We start from the raw sequence: 23,879 nt of genomic DNA, 5'->3' as shown, positions 1-23,879 counted from the left end.
AACACCACACATCTTACTAATAAATTCAAACACATACAATGACAATACACTTAGGATCAATCAAAAACACAACCAAACATGTGTATTACTACAAAAATAAGTTAAATTAATAGCACTGGGTAAACAGTGAATAATTTAAACTCTTATTACCTTTTCTCTGCACTACTAATTATTTAACTCAGTCCAACTTGTCAGATTTTTAATAAGTTTACATAAACACTAGACTAGCTATATTCATTGTTATTAAACATAAAAAAAATCAATTGATTTACTGTCAAACTTTGTATACAATTTGGATTTAAATATTAAGTAAAATTCTCTTATTTAACCCTTTCGCTACGAGTTCTACATAATATACACGAGTTTGTCCATGAATTTACACAAGTATTTGTACCATAACTTTTCATACAGCATGTGTACCTTAAAATTTGATATCGTTTCAGTAATGTTTACAAGTATTTTGTGTAAAAAAATCACATTTTTAATGAAATATTTAATTAAAAATTTTTGTGAAAATGGAGTCTGTTTCATTACTTGTATGAGTGCAAAGTAATTTCATGTTATGATTAAAAAAATATAGTTTGTTCCAAAATCCTAATATTATTTGCGTAATCTCTACATCCTCCTAAGTAGATTTCAAACATTTGTTTTCAGTAAGACTTCATATTTTGTTATTTTTTATACTCTAACTGTATGGGGTCTGTAATTTGACCAACCTCTTAAACATAACAAAATTTGAAAATTAATATAAATTATACTTTTTCTTACTAGAATGACTACATATATAATGAAAATAAATGTTTAGTCTAAGTTGCTTAACCCTCATGATGCTATAAAGTTATTATTATACTGACATTCCAGTTGTGTCCAGCTAACATTGCACAACTTGGATCTAAAGAATGTAGCAGCCTTTTCAAAGATTAAATTGGCTGTTAATTGGTTATTTGTATACAACATATTGAAGTGCATATAATGGGCCATTTCCAAAAATGGAAAGAGATGAATAAGGCCACTGTATTTAATACACAAGCCATATATCCCCAAAATAAAAAGATACTAAATTCTCATATTTTAGCTTGATAATATTAAGTTCCTAATTTGTACAAAACTATAAACTCAGTATTTTGACATCACAGGCATCTAATTTTAAAGTGCTGCATTCAACATACCCCATGACTCACTAAAATTATATTTTAATATTTATTTTTGAATTAAGTAATTAACTCGTATACATTAAAGTTTAAATCATAATATAGTTTGATTCCAAACATTTTGACAAATTCATAAAATAGCAGTTCCATAAAACTTTGAATGCAAGTCAACAAACGTGATGACATGGTCTTTGCCCTGTGACCTATCAAGAAAGGGTTAAACACTTGAATTAAGAATGTAGTTAAGACTAACTTAATGTTTTTGTCAGTTTCAAAAATGGCGTGTGTACCTGGCTCAAGGGTTTCATTTACTCTCCATTTTTGTGTGTTACCTGAAAATAATTTATAAAGGTAACAACACTACAGTCTTTGTACTTAAATGTTAAAAAAATGTGGTTTTTTACTTAGAACTTGGTTTCTAATTAGCATGATAAACATTAATATTTTTCAAGGTTGTTATTGTTTTAAATTATATGTATTGTTTGTTGAAACTGAATTCTTCTAAACCTGAATAGTTTTAAAACTGTACCATCTGGCACAGCTGTTTAGAAACACAGGCTGTAATATGTTGGGGTTCTCAATACTGATGTTTGAGAACCACTACAATTGTTTTGATTTCAGTAAATCATAATGACATAGAGTATGCTGTTGTTTTCTTTCTGTGGACCATAAATTAAGAATCACTGATACAGTGAAATAAATTATTAATATATTCAACAAAAAAAACAAAAAACAGCCTAATTAACAAACTAATAAAATTGGGAGAGAGAGAAACAATTACTTTCTAGTTATAAACTTTTACTTATTTGGTGCTTGCTATAAGCCTCAATTTTGCACATGGAGAATTTAAAATTTTAAGGTATATATATATATATATATATATATTTAACACCACAGAATTCTATAATAATCTATCAAACTTGTAACTTAGTTGTATTTGGGTCTTAAAAAATGATTTTTTTTTAGTTCATTAATATCTTACCTTTTCACTTGGAATCTAGCATGAAAAGAAAGATTCTCCTGTAAATATACTTTGCAGAGACTGTGAAAAGCACTAAGGGGACATCCTAAGCTTACAACTGGTTATCCACATATTACTGGGTAAAGTAGGTGTACATAAACATATTTTCAAAAAAATGTTAGAGGTGAGTGTGACTATTTTGGTTGATTTAATAAATGTACTATGTTCTCAAAACAAAGAAAAGATAGAAGGTTCTTATCTCAAATTCCAATTTATAAATATTAATACTTTGAGTATCTAATTCATAAAAAAACTACAGACTCCATAATTGGACACCTAATATGACCAGCAATGAGTGTGTATGTATGTTTCCTTGTAGCAAAGACACATCAGGCTATCTGCTGAGTCCACCAAGGGGAATTGAACCCTTGATTTTAGTATTGTAAATCCAGACTTACCATTATTCCAGCAATATGAAAGATAAACAGTAACCAAATGTGCAAGTGGTTCTACATAAAAACCTCTATAGATTTTATCTTTGAGAAAAATGCAGTACACTTGATCATTTTATATCTAAAAAGTAAAGAAAAGAATAATTTCTATTTTCAGTACATAGGCCATTATTAGAGGCCCCATTCAATAATTAGAGCTGCTTTTATTTATATCCTTAAGGCCCGATATCAATTACTAAAACAGTTTTGATTAAATTAGTTTTATATTTAACTGATTTAAAATACACAACAATTCATAACAGAAATCCTTAAAAATTAACAAGATTTAGAAAAACTGCATCATGACATACACTAATATTAGCTCAGTGCATCATGGATGCTCATATTTCTTCATAGTAGCATAATAATGCATTTAAAATATATTCAATTACAAGTATTAATATTTCATGTTTCAAAAGTCTGTCATTTAAAAGTACTCAAAAACTAGATTAAGATGTTCTCACAAACTTGAAGTTTTGTTGTATTACATGATTTGACATTATATACCTACCTTAACATAACAGACAAAACAAAGTGCTTATTTGGTCTTTCATGACCATATCCCTCTCTACATTAGAAAAACTAAAACTTAAGCTCTTCCTTTATGTTTCAAGAAATTGTCATGTTCCTTTACGTTCCAGTTTCCACTACAAGTGATGACAAATCTTTCCAATACAGAGTTCTGTAAATATCCATGTACAGTAAACCCCCCTTCTACTCAAAATGTTTGGTTTTAAGTATAAAGTGTACACCATACAAGCAAAGTTTTCTTTCAGTATCTTTCAGATGAAGTTTTGAGTTCAAATAATGAAAAAAAACTCACCACCACAAGGAAAAATAAACAAGTATAAATCCATAACATTTATACCTTTTAGACTTCAAGTCATAGATGAATAACAAGTTTGTCATCCAAAAGAAATGCACGGTTTATAAAATGGTATATATATAATGTTCATTAAAATACAATTGGGGAAAATTTTTGAGTTAAACCTTGCAATCATTTTCCTCTATGCTTTACATACAAGGCACTGTTTAGAAACATATACATACAAATTACAGATGAGAAAATTCATTAAGTAATACAGTTAATAAGTTGACAATGGTATTTGCTCACCCACACATGTACAGATAAATCACCATTATAATATACTAATTGTTAAACAAAAATGTTTCAGCTGTTAGAACTGCTTTGTGCATTGCACATGGACATATTGATTTTTCCTTGATATGAAGCCACAAATATACTGTGCACTATACAAAGGTATTAACAGTATGAGACATTAAGGGGAAAAAAACACAAGTTCAATCAGACTTTTACATGATTCATATGTTAATATTTATATAACCTCAAAATGTATTCTAACACACTGGTTATTATTAGTTTTACTAGAAAACTTAAAAATAAATGTAATTTTTGTGTTAAACACTTAATTCATATTTGAATATTAGAAATAAAAAATTACAATAACTGTAATTAACCACAACTTTTCCACTTGACACTACCATGACAGTTTTGTGAAACTCATAAGCAGTTTGACATATCCAGGCTAAGTATTTGTAAATAGGGATAGCAAGATTCTAAGGGTATCCATCTGATCTCACACATTCCAGTCTCCAAAATACAGCTTATACCACAGTGTGATTATAAACACTAAGCCTAAATGATTGCTCTTTGGAAGTAATAAAATACAAATAATTGAAACTGCAGACATTTTATTCCACATTATTTAGTTTTTCACCGTTTAAAATAAATTTCAGATCCATTGTCTTCTCCTGCTTTGCCAGCTTTCTACATTTATATGGTAACTTTAGTAATGCTTTTCATGTAAAGTAACCACAAGTGGTACGATACAACAAACCTACTCAATGCCTAGATACATCAGTTTATGTCCAAACACTAGTCAGTAATTAACTTTGGTATTAAAAAATATTGAAAAACACAGAAAAAACTTGCACATTTATTAACTTCTAATACAAAATAAATTATGACAGTTAAATTTATGAAAGAAAAATGTTGCTGTTAGAAACAATCACATTACTAATATAATTGTTTTTCTATTAGTAATAAATGAACAATTTGCAGTGCCTTCAAACGTATAATTTTGAAATTTGTGACATATGTTTAAATGGCACCAGATATTCTGTTCCCCACTACTGCTTGGTAATAATTGTGAAAATTTACAAAAACATGATAAATGTAATAATTGAAATTAATGAAAATTCAAATTTCAAAAGGGTATTTTACAAAATCCATTACTTTTATGTGAACAATTTTAAAACCTTTTTCAACTTAACAACATGAAGTAGCTTCAGAACAATATGTTTAGCTGTCAAATATTAGCCTTCTCTAACACAATGAAAATACTGAAGATACAATACTACTGAATGTCACTATGGGTAAAATACAGATTGATTTTTTACAATTTTACACTATTTTAAAAATAAAGATTATGTACACAAGTTACAAGTAATAACACAACTTCTTTCACTTCAAACATAATAATTTAAATGGTAACTGTAATACTAATTCAAACCCTACATTTATTGCTGACTGTAATGAAAACATTGCAAGTTCATATATTCATGGACAGCACATCAAGAGCTCAACTTTAACTATGTACATGTTTCCAGAATATGTAAATAAAATACAGCTAATAAATAACTTTAAATCATAATAATTTTTACATTAGTGTGATATGTCAGTACTAGTAGTTTTAAGTTATCTTTATCTAAGCACATTTCTATCTTAGATTTCTACAGCAAACAGAACAATAAATATAAGTGAACATCTAGTTTTGTCATCTGTTTGAAGGCTCTAACTGACATCACAACATTTTTAAAAATTAAGTTTTTCTTTCTTAAAACATACTAGACTTTCTACAAAACTGATGGTTATTAAAAATTTGGTTATGCATTACTATGACTCCACAGCCATTCCTTTTTATTTTTTCCAATCTAATTTAAATACTTTTTGTCCAATATACAGGTTGCTCCAAAATTACCTTTCCTGTTTTAAAATTTCATAATCAAATAACTATGGTAATACAACTTGTACCCCAACTCAAAGTGTTTTTTTTTTCTTTTTCACTTCAGTGAGCAGCATTATTATGCAAGAAAAGGCTCAATGCATTGTTTGACTTGCAGAGTCAAATTCAGTGACTGTGGTTCAGTATAATTACAGATGCCAATACAGAAAAGTTTGGGGGTATGTGCAGGGTGGCCCATAAGTCCCTACCCATCCATATGTTATGTTATATTCAATAATATTAATGATGAGTTGAAGACAGCTGTTACCACAGCATTTGGAACAATAAACCTTGTTATGTTGAAGAAAATGTCTAACAGAACATGGTGTTGCATAATATTATGCAGCGAGAATGAAGGACAGCACACAGATACGCTGGATACATAAGGTATATGGATGGGTAGGGACTTGTGGGCCACCCTGTATATCTTAAGGACACTATGTATCACACACCTATAGAAAATACCACATAGCTGAAGAATGGATAATGAACACTACTGCTACTGTAGACATGTTGCAACAAACATGAACTGAAAATGAATATAAGTTAGACATGCTAAAGCTCTAATTGTACATATGTACAAGCCCAATGAAATGATAATAAAAACTACTTTATTTGGGTTACAAAATTGTTAAAAACTGTATCACTATTTCCTCAGATGGCAAATTATCAAACTTCAAAACAGTAGAGAATTGTGAGCCACCCTGTATATTATGTAGATCCAAGACAATGTATCTTCTCCATGATTACTGACTCTCACCTGAAAACAAACTAGCTTTTGATGTTGCATTCCTATCCATAATAGACTTTTGCAAAATTTGGCATTACTTTAACAAAGCAAAAAATGCATACTTTGTGAAAAATAACTAAGACTTGAATGTGGTAATCAAATGAAGTCAGCCACCAAAATCTCTAAATTTTATAAATATTCAAGAAATTGTACAAAATGTTTCAATTGTGGGCAGTTGCTATTAGTTTTTCTATACATGAACTGAATCGCTATAGTTTTTGTTTTGCATTCAGACAAAATTTGTTTTCATTTAAGTGTCTTCTGTATTTTCTAATCATTTTTGAAAATCTCACTCCTGTTGCAAACTAAAAGGTAGTAGTTACACTTACTGTTTGGATGATATATAAAACCATTTGAGCTATTAAGCTATTTAGTTTACAACATAGTAATTTCTCATCTTGGAAAATACAAGTTATAAGTACATGATTGACTACCTAGTTTTACTCTCACTTTGAAACAAACTTTCAAATTACATTGGGTGAAGATGTAATAACAAACAGGTTGAATGGTAGACTATTGAAATATAATAATGTATTTTGAGGCTTATATATTAATATTTGTGTACAAACTAAAGTGTGAATGAGAATGAAAATTTCTAAATAATGACTTCTACGATGAACAATTTTTTTTCTAGTTTCTGTAGAATCTTAATTTATTTTCCATAAGAAATGTTTAATAATTTTAGATTGCCATAATCGATGTTCAGCCATTTGTCAAAACTTTCTCTGTAACAAAGTTAATACTATCACACTTGTTATGCACAAATGTTTAATTAGCAACAGTCTACTGTATCATATGGAATGATTAGTAAATTATTAGTAGTGTATTTAGAATATTAGTCGCAAATCTATCAAGTACATCAAATGGCATGACAGTAAATGTTTATGCATTAATTTCAAATTCAGCATTCTCTGTATAATACAAGCAGGTATCAAAATACAGCTACACAATAAAATCTTAAAAAAAAAATTACTTTAAAAAAAGCACAAGCACATAAAACAAATAAAACATATTTGACTGTTTCTACCCTAGGCTGCATCCTCCTCATCCAGACTCTGTGCCTTCGGAGACTGGGTCCCACACTCAACTGTCCACACCCTACTCTTCTTTAGAAAGAAGTGCTAGTGGTAGTCAAAAGAATGGAATTGAAAACCTGTGGAACACCACACCATCAAGATGATGTTATTGTGACTAAAGCTCAGCCAGCCCAGGTGATTTCTGTGTCATCACACATAGAAGCAAAAATGTCAAGAAGAAAGGTTAGAAAGAGCTGATAATTATTCACTGAAGATGTAGATTTCAATTTTGTAATGCTTTCAAAGGCTAATAGTATTAATGACTAATTTATAACTTTTTAAGTTTTATTATTTTGCATAGCATTTTGATTTCAAGCCTTTGTTTGATGTTAAATAAACTTTGAAAATAACATTTAGATCAAAAAGAGTTTGTATTAAAAAGCTTAGAAAGTCTCCACATTTGTATCCATATCTATTTTGAGTAATAGGAACTTTTAATACAGGCATTGTTAACAAAATTTTCAATTAAATGAAATAGTGCTATTAACTGTAGACAAATTTTTTTCATTTCTAAAACGTGGCTGGATGATGCACTCAACTTGAAATTTCCTGAAATATTTCAGGATTATTTTGTTAAATTCAGTATTTTAAAGTTTTATGTGACGTATTAGATACTTTTGATGTTCTATCCAATGATTTACGTTTGTTTGTTTGTTTTTTTGAATTACCTATAAACAATGATAAGTTGTAAATTATCATAAAGTATTTTAGCTTCCGGATCAGGTTATTGATTTCTGAAAGTTGAATAACTATTTTTGACTTTTGGCCATTGTCATAAAATGTACTTTTAACCAATGAGCTTAAAAATAAGAACAATAATATCGTAGTGATTAAACTACAAATCTTGTTATATAACTTGTTATTAACCAAGGTTACATTACTTTTAGGCTTTCTCCAAGGGTCATGTCAGACCGAGTTCCTGGTAAATTGAATCCTCTTCCAGCCTCTGGTTCTCAGCCCCTTCAGGCAATTATGCCTCTCCCTGAAGGTGGAGAAATTGATTGGCCTAGTTTGGTAGACACTGCCACCAAAGCTATTGAAGGTAATTTCCTCTTTTTTTATTACAACTACTTTAGGCCAAATAAGGTTAGTAAGTTTGATTTCAGAGTATGTGAATGGTTTTGTAATTTATGGTCAGGGTTAGTGAATTTCATCCTTGAGTAGTGACAGTTATATAGAGTAAATATAATTGACATGTAATGTGTAGTTGAACTGCATTGCAGGTGTTTTCCTGTTGTGAATTATCCATAAATCGTAATAATTGCTTTGGGTGATAAGTAATGTGTAAGAAAAGTCAAATGAACTGATAGTTTTAATATATCCCTGCTGAGAAACATGTTATAAAAGTTATTTCATACTTTTAGTACCACTAAAAAAATAAAAATATACAGCCAGATAAACAGAGGTCAAGTGTAAAGTGTTATAAGTAGGTCTACAGAATCTTGAAATTTGTTTAGTGTGACAAGAGATTATAAACTGATCAGGTTATAACAGTCACTGGCCTACCATCATGGTGAGCAGAGTACGAAATTTGATCTCCTGTTGGTCTGGTGTATAGCTTACAAATTCCTTGAGGAAAGTTATGAGTGTGTGTATAGCCTATATTGTGAATTTTGATTTCAACTAAATAATAGTGAGCCTCAATTCAAATTCCCATCACACTGAACATGCTTTCCTTTTCAGCCATGGTGGTATTATAATGTAATCAGTTCCTTGGTAAAATAGTAGCCCAAGAGCTGGCAGTGGGTTATGTTGACTAGTTACTATTCCTGTAATCTATCACTGCATAAATTAGGGATGGCTGGTTCACATAGACCTGAAGCAGCAATGGATACAACACTTAAATACTGTATTTCTCAAATTAATTTACTCTGTTCACTTAGATGTCTTTTCTGATTGAACTGTTATTTGTGTACCCATTTATAAGTTATTCTTGTCAGTAGTAGTTAGAGTTCTCTCATAATTCTTTGATAACAAAAAACTAATTCTGAAAGTTTGCACTTTTATGTGTCAGTATCATGAAAAACACAAAATAAAAGCAAATTTATAATAGTACCATGTGTATTATCTAGTTATTTAATTACAAACATCCTTAGGTTAACCTATCTCAGTTCATTTTTTTGTTTTATATATTCTCAGATGTAAGGCTACCTTTGCAAAACAAAGCAAGTTGGTTGGAAGAACTCAGTGAAAAACTTGGAAAGAGTGCAAGGTAATATGCAATTGTGTTTCCCATGGCTAGCTATTAGTTATGTATACATTTCTTATCCACACATCTGTTTTCTCATAGCCAATTCAGAAATACTGTTGTGTGAAATTTATGAGGACTATAGTGGTTATGGTGCTTTGTTCACAATCTGCAGGTTGCAGGATCAAAACCTTATTGCTGAACATGCTTACTGTTTCAGTTATGGAGGCATTATAACATGATTTCATTTTTCGTTGGTAAAGAATAGCACAAGAGTTGATGGTGAAAGCTGTTGAGTAGTTTTTCCTCTAGTCTATCACTTCAGAATTAGGTATTGTTTGCATGAAATTCAACAAACAAATATCAATTACTATTCCACAATTATGTATATATAAACTTTTATGTAAAGTGTTATAAGCTAGGTAGGCCTACAGAATCTTAAAATTTGTTTGGTGTGACAAGAGGTTATAAACTGATCAGGTTATAACAGTTACTGGCCTACCATCATGGTGAGCTGAGTATGAAATTTGATCTCCTGTTGGTCTGGTGTATAGCTCACAAATTCCTTGAGGAAAGTTGTGAATGTGTGTATAGCCTTTATTGTGAATTTTGATCTCAACTAAATAATAGTGAAATGTACAGCACAGTTTTTGCTGTTTGAGATTAAGTTATTTAGTAATACATAGAAACCTTTCTTTATATATTTTTTTTTTCATTCAGGCAACAATGTCAGTGAAGCTGTACATGAAAAAACAACAACTTAAACTTTTATTGGCCAAAGGACCTTTCCATACAGTACGTCTCTTCTCTCACAAGATTAGCTATTCTTGTATTGTACTGCCTTCTATGTACAAACCTAGGTGAAAGAAGATTGAATGTTATATGGGTTAATGTCTATATCTAGACCTTACTTTACTTCTTCCCAAACATACTAGTCCTGTTCAGGCTGGCAAGGACTTAGATCACGTATTTCTGTCTCCTGATTTTACTGTACCTTTCCATGTCCCTCCTAAGGATTCATTTAGGCCTGTTACAGTATTTTTGGATTTTGTTTCTCAGGTATGTGATGTTTTATTCCCTCCTCACAATTATGTGATGGGATTAGCATGCCTTGTCCCCTACCCCCAAGCTTTGGATGAGTTTGCTGACAGTTATTAGGCTCTGTTTAACCTCTTTGGGAGACAGTTCCCAAATCTCCTGTAAGTTTGATGCATACCTGATTTTCCCACCTTCATATTGCCCTCACAACTATTTTACATACTTTTATACCATTCATATCCTCTCTGAACCTCTCCACTAAAATCAGAGATTTTCTGGTTACATCCCCTTCCTTTTTTCCTTCACGCTTATCTCATTTGTTGTCTTTGGCTCTAGCTTTGCATATGTAGTTTCTTTGTTGTTGGGACCTTATAAGTTGTGATACAGCCTTTGCTCGTGTCTTTTACCAGTATCTAAACTATGGGACTTACATATGGCTCTGTTTTACAGTATTAATATGTTTGTCACAACATATTACAACAACAGTCTATCCTTTCTAATCTTGTTGCCTGCTGATACTATTTGGGAGAGTCAGAGCCCAAAGTGGCACCTGTTCCAATTTACCATCCTACCCCTTCTCAACCTGCACTTATCCCTCCTTCTTAGGATGTCATGTGTTTTATTATTTTAAGACACACATCATATAGCCAACCATGTTAGTGACTTTGTGGTAGGAGCTCAACTAACTGATTTTCATTATCAGTAGCATTCTTTCATCAAGTATCTTTGAGTTATTCAGGTTTTATCAGAAAGATTCTTGATCTCGTTTTGTTTTTTTCCCCAACTCTTGTGTATCCTATATCCATTTCTTTCCTCCACCAGCATCTGTCAGAGATGATTCTAAATCTATTATCTCAGCAGACCATCTGATAAGTTCCACCAACTTCACCAGACTCTTTGTTGTTCCCAAGAAAACTGGGACTTGTTATTGGCCCTGTTATTGATTTGTCCCACCTCGATTGATTCATTTAACTGCCCCATTTTACCTTGGAGTCATTTCTTATCCTACAGTGAGCATTTTCTATGGGCTTTAAGATGACCAAGATGGACATCGCCAGTGCTTATCAACATAAACCTTATCTCTACATGGTCTCCTCTGTATCTTTGGTCATCCATTATGAGGTAGTTTACCAGTTTTACACCCCCCTTCAGGCTTACTTCTGCCCCTTCTGTTGAGTGCTTAGAGCTTTTGCTCACCAACTATTTTCTGGGGTCTGCAATTCCACTATTATATGGAGAACAGGTTTCTTCTGACTGATACCAAATTAAAGTTGGCCAGCCATACTCATCAGTTCCTTCACATGACTGCTCATATGAGCTGGTTAATCAAACTGAGAAATCTTACCCAATATCTTGTTCATTTAGGGTCTTTTGACATTTATCTCAGTTGGGCCCAATCTTCTTCTCTACAAATTCATTCCATGCAGTTGTTACTTTACCATGCCCTTTCATTTCCCTCACAGGCACCTGATTAAGATTTCTGTTTTCATACATTGAACTCCTGTATTGGGCCCACATGCTCCACATTCATCTCATTGCATATCATGTTCTATGTGCTTTTCAATCTCATTACATCACCTTTCCTGCCTTGACAAAATTTCTCCAACGGAATGGTCTTGATATCCCCTCATGTTCCAGTAGTGTTGCAGTCAGTTGGTGTTTTCACATGTAGATGCATTTGCCACAGCTATAAATCACAAATTCCTCTTGGTACCTTACCTCATTCTAAGATTCTGACAGTCAATGCCTTCAATCAGGATTGGACCCACAAATTCTTTTTATGTTTATCCTCCTAGCTGATTACTTCATTGGGTGGTCTCCTCAGTCTCAGGTTATCAGACTGTCTTATCCAATCCATGATGCTGTCAGTTTGCTTTCCCTGTCCTTACCAGGTTAATATGTTTCTTCCAGACTAGAATATTAATGTGGTCCTACATTCTCACTTTACCTTTGTTTGATTCTATTTCAACATGCTCAACATTTCCCTTTAAAACATATTTCCTTCTCCTTTTAACTTTTGAAGGTCTGATTTATTTGTCAGATACTCTTTATCACCACTTATTTTTCTTTATACTGGTTGTTCTTTCCTTCCAAAGACCTCAGCAGCTAGAGGATAACACCTTTTTCTTGCCTGCTTTCCTTCCTTCTATTTTTCATTTCTACAATTGTTCAAGTACCAATAGACTTCCATGTCTGGTCTGTACTCTTTGTTATGTTGCCTGCACAGCTTTCTTCTGTGGTGTCCATTCCCAACTCTTTATCCTTGGCAGTCTTCCTCTCTTCATGATGTATCCCCTTCCACCATCATCAGTTGGGTTTGGCATTTGATTTAATTGGCTTATTCCTCCTTGTCTTATCAGATTTGACACTTGACACTTCCTCTTTTTCCCTCACATCTCATCTTCATTGGCCATTGGAGGAACTTCTACAGTTAGGCATGTGGACTACACCTAATATGTTCATCATCCATTATTTACACTATATTGCAGTTTCTTCTTTATCAGGTTTTGTCTTCAATGCAACTTTGACCTGGTAGGTCTATATTAATACATTATTTTCTTCTCAGGAGCTCTTGCTTCTTTTATATGGTCCCCACTCTGTGGCAAGTAATACCTAACCAAGTATTTTCAATTAGAAATTTTCACTGTACAGCCATGTTGTCTCTACACTTTAACTTCCATGACTTCACAATGCTTACATCCTCATAGAGGTGGGATGTTCCACAAGATTGCTTTTAGTTGAATAACTTCATAAACTTGACTCTGTGGACCATACCACCCATGGACTGCATAGTTAGATCAGTAGAGGATAGCTGCCCATTCCTGTCATACCTTGTATTGAATAACTCAGTGTGGTCTGATTTTCAGAATAGGGTTTCATGGTAACCCATTGCACTTTCTCAAGTGATGGCATTCCTTCAGACTTTCTAATGCATTTTCACCCCATTTCTTCTAGTGAGTATGGAAATTCTTACTATATTCTAGTTGCAAGTTTCTGGGCTGATCAATTGTAGGCACCTTTGTGAGTGGATTACACACAAAAAACTATAACCATTCAGTGCAGTGTAGGAAGGTGCCCATATAGATGGCAGCATATGATGAGAATAATTAATGTTATGATTGGAGGAAATACCTGTTGGAAATATATTTGTAGTTTAAGAAAATTATAACTTTGAACTTTCTGACCAGTTCTAGTTCTTTAAATTACTAAATTATTATTATTATACTGTTCACTCATGGTAGAGTCCAGATATTTCATCATATGGAGTAGTTTTACATTCACTATAAAGAGCAGACCCAAAATATATATGAGTCTCCATGATTATAGTGGGACCCTGTAATCAACATGTCATGATCAGTTCTGCATAAACAGTTTAATGAAGTACATGTAAAAAGCCAGTGAGATTGAAATAGACCACAGTGGTAATTCTGGGGTTAAAAGAAAAGCTGTTTTGTATACAATAACAGAGAGAACACATGTAAATCTTGAGTACAACAAAATTATCAATGAATTAAAATTCTTTGTTAGCTAATTTTCCATGAATCTAAATATTATGATATTCCTTTCCATAATCTTTCTACACAAAACTCTTCAGCACATTTTGAAGCATAAAATTTGTGGGTAATATTATTATATATCATCATTAGAAATGTGCAAAGTACAAATAAGTTTTATATAAATAGCTTTCTTTTTTTATATTCTGTTTAAGCCTTCCTAACTCTAGCTGTGCTGTTTTAGATGCTTGGAAATGTACAATAATACACATCTAGTATCAGAATTCAAGTTGTGGCTTTAATTATATCAAAGTGACTTTTAGATATGTGTTAGGATATGAATAACTAATTCCGTGATTTTATAAATAACTTTTATTTTCTATTTTAAATTTTATATAACCTGAGTAATATGATAACATCTCCCAAAATAACTGAAGAAACTAACAACTATTATTATATACATTTATGCTTTTCTGTGTTCAAACCAAATAAATTGGGGTGTATACTTTTCAAATAATGTTAAAAATAGTCCTTAAGCATTTTTCTACAAAACAATTTATTCCTAATTTTTCCTTCTAGTGCCTTGGGAGGGTCATATCAACTTCAAGAACTGGAAGCCAAAATAAATCAATTACAACAGGATCTAGCCAAGGTATAAAGTTAAATTTAATAATCTTTGACTTTTAAGTTCCTGAAACTAGTAAAATCAGATACAGATCTAGTTCTTTCATAACATCATAGTTGTCAAAATAGTGAATTATAATAATTTATGGATTTGTCCAAAACTGCAAGAGTTCCAAAACTCAAGTGATTTTCAAGGATGGTTTCTACTTCTCTGAAAATGTTTCTGTAGTATATAATTAAAATTGCTACTTTTGAAAATGATACATAGTATAAAACAAAACATGCAAATAGCTTTCTTCTTTTCTACCTTCTGAAGTACCTTGAAGACTGATTGCATTAACTGTTCAATGTGTTTATTGGTCCAAGTTTAATAGTTGGTGATGGCTTTAACACTCTGAAGTGCTTTTCAGTAAATTTTAATATTATAGACATATTTGATATTTCTAAATAACTTTTGTTTAAACATTGTGCTTTTAATATACCTTTCTGTGTAGAATGATTTAAACCTCTTATGAAAACTAAATATAGCAACCATACTTGATGCACACACTTATGAAAATGTAATTCAAAATTTGTTCACTAGTGATTGCAATTAATTCTAATTTCAAACCAACTTTAAAGTTAGTTATCAAGACCACTTCAAATCTTTCCAAGGAAAAATCTATTAAACTATTCCTAATAGCAATAACTGAAACTTTTCTTGAACAAATTCATCATTCTAATAAACATACTTCAAAACTTCTAATTTAGTATTGGTAAACTATCTTCACAAAGTGTTTTAAAATAGTCATTAGATTGCTTCAAACTTCCCAATATATTTGTAAAATTATACAATAAAATACAGAAACGCGGAAAGTTTTACTCAAATTTCTGTTAATTTTAATTGCTGAGTAAGCATTATAAGTGAAAAACTTTAGTTTTCTATTAACATCTTTGACAAAGCTAAAAGAGACCAGTTATTATAATAGCTGCTGTAAAAATACCTGTGTATTGGTTTTAAGATAGTTTACTATTTTGGTTAGTAATTTTAATACATAACACAAAATTGATCTGAGGGACATTAAGCCTCTAATAAAAAGTTTTCAACAGTGTTACTACTGTAAATACATATAGGGTACCTTTATTAATTCATACATTAAACTCAGGTTTTGTCACTGTAGGAACAAGGTCAAAAGCAACTCTGAGGAACAAGTGAAGCATCTTCAGGAAGAAAACCTAAGGTTACAAGAGAGGAATCCTGTCCACATCGGCCCAGCTTCAAGATTTACTGAATGGTTTTTAATAATATTTGAATGATGGTCCTTAGAGAGTAACCCTTTTTGTCTGCTAGACATAATCAGTAAAATTACTACTTTAAAGTCCATGGTCTACCTTAATTAAGCATGTTTCAACAGTTGTATACAAAACTAAATATTATTTGAATTAATGTGCACTCATTTTTGTTTCCTGTTATTACACTTCATTTTACTAGGTTTTTGATTAAGAAATTTATTATTAAAAAACTTACATATTCAGTACTGAGAGAAAGTGATAATTTATAAGAGTTATGTATTACATCAATTTGAGGTAGTAGTTTCAAAAACTTAGTTAAAACAGCACTGAAATACATGCATCATGGTCAAATTTCACATTGATCAGCTATCTCTTATTTAAGTAAAAGTAAAGAGGAAAAATAAGTATACCATGTTTTAACTGAGATGTGTGTGTTGAGAATTAATTCCAGCCCAATTCTTTTAAATTTCTTGGATATTAAGTTAATTGTATTGGGGTGTCTTGTGTGTGTATATATATATATATATATATATACACACACATATGTACAAAACTGCTCAATTTTTATTCTCTTCATAAAGTGACCTTTATTGATTTTTTTATACCAAAGAAGCATCTAAAGAGAGGCATATATAGAAAATATGGGATCATTAAATAAATTAACAAGGATAATGGCTAGTGTCAGTTATTATGGTTACTGTTGTATTTTACTGTCTAAATAGGGGCCAGCAATAATTCTTATAAAATATGACTTTTTGTAACACATATTTAAATCTTTCAAAACAGGTTGTTTTGAAACGTTTTTGTTAATTTGTTATTTTTCATGGATCAGCACTTATTGTAACTGTTCTTCCACTAGTCAGAAGGTTTAGTGAATCTTCAATTCTGTGTATATAATTATGTATATAAAATTTCAGGCTATAATAAAGTACTTTGTTTAAACTTTTTCCATTTTGTTCTTAAAGTTTAATAGGTATCCTATATTAAAGGGAATGGATAATGTTTAATGTAATGCACATAAATACATATATGAGAATAAAACAGGGAAACATTCATACTGAAATAAAAATACAAAATAAAAATGGGAAGAAACTTGTACCAACAAAAAAAAAGGTAAATAATAAAGAAATGTTCTATTAGTGTTCACAGTGGTTCATACAAGGGTACTCTTCCTTTTGTTATTTTAAACTTTAATAAAATAGAAGAATTGGTATCAAAGTTATCAAACAGAATATCATGCAACAAATCTAGAAGTATATAGATGAATCAATAGCAAATCATCCCTGAATCAGATATTCATGCTGGTTTCTCCAACAAAGGAGTTCCTGAAATGTGATGCATCTCATCTCAGAAAGAAGGAATTACACTGCCTACCAATGTCATTTTGACGTTTACATCACCATGTTTCCCAATCGCTATTATTATGTATTATTACTTATTTTGGATGAGTCTCCAATTTATTATGTTACATGTAACTATTTCAAATAACCAAAAAATTTTAATTTGAGCTTAGTAGGTAATTAAATGTTAATATATTTCAAATTTATGGTGTTTGCCAACAAGATTGATACTTACAGTTTCCTTTTTTAATACAAATATATCTTAATATACAAACATAAAAATAATACTCTTTATAGTAATGGTTATTATTAATAGTTATTATAATTTATGGTTTACATACAACAGTTTTATATTATTATAGACAATACTGAATGTTATATCTGTTCTAGAACTGAATACGTTATTGATGATCCAAATTCACGATGAGCAAATTAATTCTGAGTTGATTTTCTTACACCTCACCTAAGCTAATGATAATCTTGCACCAGGTACGAGATAATTCTTTCCAGCTAAGAAATTTAATGTCCTTGTAGAAATAATAATGTCCAAAGTAAATCTCTGAAGTTGAAAGGTTTGTAATGTTCAAAACCTGTAACGTTCTGGGTGAATGTCTGTAGTTTTCTGATTAGTAGACAATAATCCCAATTATAACTTCCTAAGTCTATAGCACACTGACTGTAGCTGTCCAATACTATTCTCTCTCATCTCTTGGCTAGCCATGTTTTTATAGGAATCAAGCGATTTTCCTGATACTTTAACAATATTCTAGTGCATTTTTGTAAACAAATATTATTGGGTCTCACTTTCAAGAAAATTCTACAAATTTGGAGAATGGGCATAATTTGGTTAGGTCGTGCATCCAACATTTCTGTTTCTCCCACCCCACCCATCTTCATGACCATCAACTATTGAGCAGAGCAATCACATCTTTCCTCTCTGACCAATCGTCTCTATGACTATAATTGCCCTTTTACATCAGTTGGACCTAATAAGTTCATTATGAGATGCTGCACCATCTCTATCTTGCCTCTCTTGCTTTTCTTCTGGTTGTTTTAACTGTTTCTGGCAGGAAAATGTTTTTCTGGGTGCTTAGTGCCAGGCTGTTATTCTCCCTTTCTCTAAACCAGGAAGGATCCTTAGATTCTTTCTAATTGTCATCCAATTGCTTTTGTTGGTTGTTTCTGTAAGGTCTTAGAAAAGATTGATAATGCTTGTCTTGTTCGATTCCTCAAATCAAACACTCACCTCTCGCTTCCCAGTGTAGGTTCTGTTGACAGTGGATTACCTGATTCGACTTGAAACTTCAATCAAAGAAGCATTTCTCAAAAAAAGATCTTGGTTCTGAGTTTTGACCCTGAAGGCATATGACAATGGTGGTGGAGATATATTTTATCCATTTTTATTTGGGAACTTTTCACTGGACTAGCAATTCCAAGTCAGTGTGGTTTCGACATTTTCTTGTTCTCTTCCACAGGAACTTGAGTTTATAAGGACTGTGTCTTAAGTGTCACACTTTTCATCATTATTAATGCTATCAGTACACAACTTTCTCCTACTGTTGCAAACAGACTTTATGTTAACAACTTTTACATATTTTGTCAAACATGAGGTTCTTTTAGTGGCAGCTACAGACTGCTCTCAACCACTTCTTTAAGTGGATCACAGCAAACGATTTTATCTTCTCCTTTTCCAAAACTCTTTGCATACATTTTTACCACTAGTGATACCTACACTACAATTCCAAGCTCCATCTTGGTGATGTTGTTCTTCTGTGGTTCCTGAAGCAAAGCTCTTGGGGCTCATTTTTAACTATAAGTTTACTTTTTATTCCTCACATAAAGCACTTAGATGTCAAGTTTACAAAAGCATTGAACATTCTTCCTGTCTTCTCTTCCACCTCTTGGGAGTGGATCAGTGTTCTATGCTCAAGATATATCATGCCCTCATTCAATCAAAACTGAACTACGGGTCTCTGCCAAGACCTCAGTTTTGAAGATGCTGGACCCATTCACCATCTGGGGCTTCAGTCCTACACAGAGGCATTCCACACTTCTCCAATCCAGAGTTTGTACACAGAGTCCCATGAACCTCCTCTTCACCTCGGCTGTTTACAACTTTTCTACAGTATGTTACTCAGCTTCGAACCTACCAAACCTTCTGTATATGGACAGTACAAACTTAATGAATTGAGTTTAGCATTGGATGATAATGCTCTCCCCAATTATTAGCCCATTCAACCATGGCTTATTACCATTCTTAAATGTGACCCTTACTTGAGTCGTCTGAAGAAGGTAGATATTCCCAATTGGAAGTATCATTTTCTCTTTGCTGAACATCTTTTTAACCATCTTTCTATTCCCATTTATATGGATGGTTCTAAATCAGGTGACTCTGTGGGCTCTGCCATAGTTTGTTGTGGTTCAGTGGTTGCTCACAGGATCTTCTCTACAGTTTCTGTGTTCATTGGTTGTATTACATTTCTTTTGACCTGGATCATGAGAAGCTATGTAGCACACCAACTGTATTATTTATAATTACTCTCTTAGTTCTCTACTGACCCTGGAATCGCTTCACATTTGTTCTCATCCTGTTCTCGTGGATATTCAAAACTGACTAGCCCGTTTTTCTTCATCTTTTACTAAAATCCAGTTTTTCTAAATACCTGGCCATGTCGATACTCGCGGAAAAGAGCTCTCTTACACTGCAGTTAAGTCCGTCTGCTCTGGTATCGTCACGGTTCTTATATGGACTAAAGTTTTTCTGTAAAGCCCTTCTTTGCGCTATTTGGTAGTCGACTTGGTGTAAGTAACGTGATAAAATGGTTTTCCAGATCAGGTCTTCTGTTGCTCTTTGTCTGTCTTGTTTCTGTCAGAATTGTAAGGAGAAAGCTGACCTGGCTAGGCTACGCATTGGTCACAGTTTTTAACTCTTTTTTTTTTTTATCTAAGTCTAAACCACCAATGTGTGTCTTTTGTGACACTCAAGTCACAATAACCCACGTCTTACTGTCATTCTGTCATTACGATCATGCACGATGGCATCATTTTCGAGGGGTTTACCCCTTACTTTGAACAATGCTATTGGCGGTAGTGACACTGCCCAACTTAATTGTTATTTTAAATACTTACGGGTCATTGGCCTTTTTAATTCTATTTATGTTCTTTTATCTGATTTTGAAGATTTTTTTGGTTTATAATATGATTTATTTTTATCTTGTATAATATTTTACTTTTGCATTTTCACAACTTGTTTAAAAGATAGCCTCTCTGCTTTGTGCCATAAAACCAAATCAATCAATTAAACAGAAACAATGAAACACATTTATAGAATTAAAACATTTTAAAGTTCAGCATTTTACTCCTGTTATAATAACTATTTTAAAAATTACTGATTAAAACTGACAGACTGAAATGTATCAAAATTTTTTATAAATTGAAATTAAAATATCATTATGGATTAAATCAAGATTTCAATAATACTTCTTTAAATTTTTCTCATAATAAAAAAAAGAGAGTAAAAAAATAAAATGGACTAGATTTTTCCAGAATATTTGATAGTTATTATTCTAGCACTAATATATGAAAATTATGTTTATGAAAGATGTATCAATTTAATCTTCCTAAAATATAAGAATGAAAATAATTAACAAATTTAATTTCCAACATGATTATGCAAATAACTTACTTTTAGATATAGTGAAATGTAAATAAAGGTCAATAATTTATTAAGTTTTGAAAAAAACCTATATAAAAGCTTCATATTTGTTAATTACTCATATATAGAAATACATAAAATATTAAACGATTTACAAATTCCTGTAAAGAAAAAAACATTTTCCTTCTGAAACATTGAAGCATATTATTAGTCGTACCTTGGTGAGACAGCAGTAGCTCTTTAGATTCGCAATGCTAAAATTAGCAGTTCGATTCACCTCGGCGGATATAACAGTGCTGCTTTTCTATAAGAGACCACTCACACGTACCGGGCCCGGCTTGGCCAGGTGGTTAAAGAACTCGACTCGTAATCTAAAGATCGCGAGTTCGAACCGTCACACCAAACATGGTCGTTCTTTCAGTCGTTGGGGCGTTATAATGTGCAGTCAATCTCATTATTCATTGGAAAGAGTAGCTCAAGAGTTGGCGGTGTGGTGATGACTAGCTGCCTTTCCTCTAGTTTTACACTGCAAAATCAGGGACGGCCGTAGACAGCCCTCGTGTAGCTTTGCGCAGAATTCAAAATAAACCACACCGTTAGTAAAATGAATTTTATGTGCGTCATTTACGTAAAAATAAGAATTTCTTAGGAAATTTAGGTGTAGATAAAGTTAGTATGTAAATATAAAAGTAAAATATTTATTGATACTTTTCATAAACATATTATTATTGGTAATTTGAAAAGATAAATTAATGCTTGAGAATCTAATTTGAAAGCTATAGACCCCTTCCCATAGGAATGCACAATTTGAAAAAAATTATTTTTCTTTACCTCTGATTCACGGACCCCAGAAGCCCTTTAAAGCTTAACAATTTATTTCTTAAGCAACATGGACCACTGGTTAAGTTCCACATTCTGAAACAATATTAATGAAAGAAGATTTTGAAACTTAATTACATCTCATCCACCTACATGTTTTTTAGAATAAAAGTTTTGTGTAATTAATAGTAAAATTGAAACTCAAAGTTTCAAAAAATTTCCAGTAAATAAAACATTTTATTTCAAAAAATGCCTGGCATGCATATAAAGAATGTCGCGGTTCCGCCAAACATCCTCGCCCTCCCAGCCGGGGGCGTTATAATGGCGATCAATCCCACTATTCGTTTGTAAAGAGTAGCCCAAGAGTTGGCGGTGGGTGGTGATGACTAGGTGCCTTCCCTCTAGTCTTACACTACTAAATTAGGGACTACTAGCACAGATAGCCCTCGAATAGCTTTGTGCAAAATTCCAAAACAAACAAATATTTATTGTTTTATATAAATATGTTTAGTTTCATCGTATGTTTGGTCTTTCTTTGGCACAGTCAACTCGGTATAAATAGTAGTTGTTTAGATAATGTATATACTACATTAATTAAATTGTAATATTCATATCTGCATATCTTGGTTTTCACTACAGAACAAAATGGCAATAATGACAATTATATTAAAAGCCATCCCAACCCCTACACTATGGGATCTGTGCTTGATACTTGGGTACAAGTTTAGTCGTTCCACTTAGTGTTATTGTAACACATGAAAATATATTAAAGTTTTATTTTAATAAAACCTGTATTATATTTTATGTAAAAAATGAGTGATAAAAGTAAAGTTTGGTGTATTACAAACCTCACAAATTTAACAATGGTGAAGATCACTTTTGTTATTGTACTACCTACCATACAATCAGATAATAGGTTGAGGCGCGTAATTCAGCTCTCGATAAGTGAAAGCGTTTCTCGTAAGAAACTAAAATGTTGGATAACGACTTTTTTAGTTCAGTTATGTTATTCCCGAGATAAATGTAGAGGTCAAGGCAGGCACAGCAGCTGAAGAGTTAAAACTCTTTATACAGGTTTGACAGAAATGGTATTGTCTAGAAAGTGGTCAAGCGGTTACCACGTCTTTGTCGATATGTTGAATATCCTGTCATGCATCTCACTATCAGTAGTTGTGTGTTTGTGGCTTGAAACGCAGTTAACTGAGTGACTGTAATTACGTGTATCACGTGATAGGAAATAACGTTTAGTGTACTGATATTGTAGTAGTTCTAGCGGTAGTTATATTGTAGAACTGATTGTTGTAACTCCGAATAATACAATCCAAATTAATCACCACATAACGATAAAGCTAATTAACTAAAAAATAAATTGAATGTTAAGATTTTTATATAAAGTACAAGCTCAATAGCATAATAAATGGCGTTTCATGGTAAGTTGAATGTCATCGTATTAATATTACATTGACATTTAATATCATTTTGAGCAAACTATAACAGTTTACTTTTCACCACAGCCGGTATTATGTATGATACATAACTGTGAACAGTCTACAAATTAACTATACTTTTCAAAGCAATTAAAGGGCCTATGTAATTTACAACAATTACTATAAGGAGAAATTATCGTTGTAAAATATGTCAATCACTCCTGTTATGAAAATAAAACATCTGGTAGTCAGCCACGTAATATGAAATGCAAATTATTTGCATTTACTTACACACACACACACGTGTGTGGTTTCATATCGCCTTACAAAAGTCGATACTTGGAAGTGAGTCAAAGTTGAAAGTACATCAATCTATTCCTAAACTGTCACGGCTAGACCTGTAGCTAAATGAAAGCCGGTCAAATCACAGAAAGTTGTTGCATACTGGTTACAGGTGTTTTAACGTGTAATTACAAACAAAAAAAAATAATTTTTTTACGTCAGTAGTGCAGTTGTTCAGACACCAA

The 23,879-nt window shown here is 31.9% G+C and overlaps 1 long non-coding RNA gene across 1 annotated transcript; it reads left to right on the top strand.

The window, feature by feature from the left end:
• The first annotated feature begins 8,354 nt into the window (after positions 1-8,354).
• On the top strand, positions 8,355-14,898 carry LOC143239153 (uncharacterized). Its single transcript, XR_013021033.1, has 3 exons — positions 8,355-8,537; positions 9,635-9,707; positions 14,795-14,898. It is a non-coding gene; the product is annotated as an uncharacterized LOC143239153 (long non-coding RNA).
• Positions 14,899-23,879: the final 8,981 nt, after the last annotated feature.

This window comes from Tachypleus tridentatus, chromosome 13, assembly GCF_004210375.1.
Source record: "Tachypleus tridentatus isolate NWPU-2018 chromosome 13, ASM421037v1, whole genome shotgun sequence".
Taxonomy (NCBI): domain Eukaryota; kingdom Metazoa; phylum Arthropoda; class Merostomata; order Xiphosura; family Limulidae; genus Tachypleus; species Tachypleus tridentatus.
The sequence above is the reverse complement of the archived record's forward strand: the minus strand, read 5'-3'. Positions and strand labels throughout refer to the sequence as shown.